Source organism: Egretta garzetta, unplaced genomic scaffold (genome assembly GCF_000687185.1).
Source record: "Egretta garzetta isolate BGI_Z169 unplaced genomic scaffold, ASM68718v1 scaffold284, whole genome shotgun sequence".
Classification (NCBI taxonomy): Eukaryota; Metazoa; Chordata; class Aves; order Pelecaniformes; family Ardeidae; genus Egretta; species Egretta garzetta.
Window position 1 is genome coordinate 414 of NW_009259498.1, and position 480 is coordinate 893.

A 480-nucleotide genomic window follows, 5' to 3' on the forward strand; every position below is an offset into this window, starting at 1 on the left:
CCCGCACGGGTAAGGCCGCGCCCCCCAGCTCCCGCTGGCTCCGCCGGCACCTCTGCTTTTTGGGGATGATGGGTGCAAACCCGCCGTCTGTCCGGGTTCTACATCGCTTGTGCTCCGGGAGCGACCTGCCTGGGGTGGGCAGAGCTGGGGACCGCGGTGCTGGGGCTGGCTGGGGGGCTGGCGCGCACCCTACGTCCTGTGGGACACCCCACGGCAGGTCCCACTGTAATATCGCCCACTGGGAGGGCACCGATGAGTTTTGGGGACTCCTGGGAAGCACTGAGGGGGGTCTGGGGGAGACATGGGGAAAGATGATGAGAGCAGCACGGGAGGTGACAGGGCATGGGGGTTGGGGGGGACCTTGGCTGTGGGGGTGCCCTGACTGCGTGTCCCGTAGGGGAGAAGCCCTTCGCCTGCCCCCACTGCAGCCGGGCCTTCGCCGACCGCTCCAACCTCCGCGCCCACCCCCAGACCCACTCC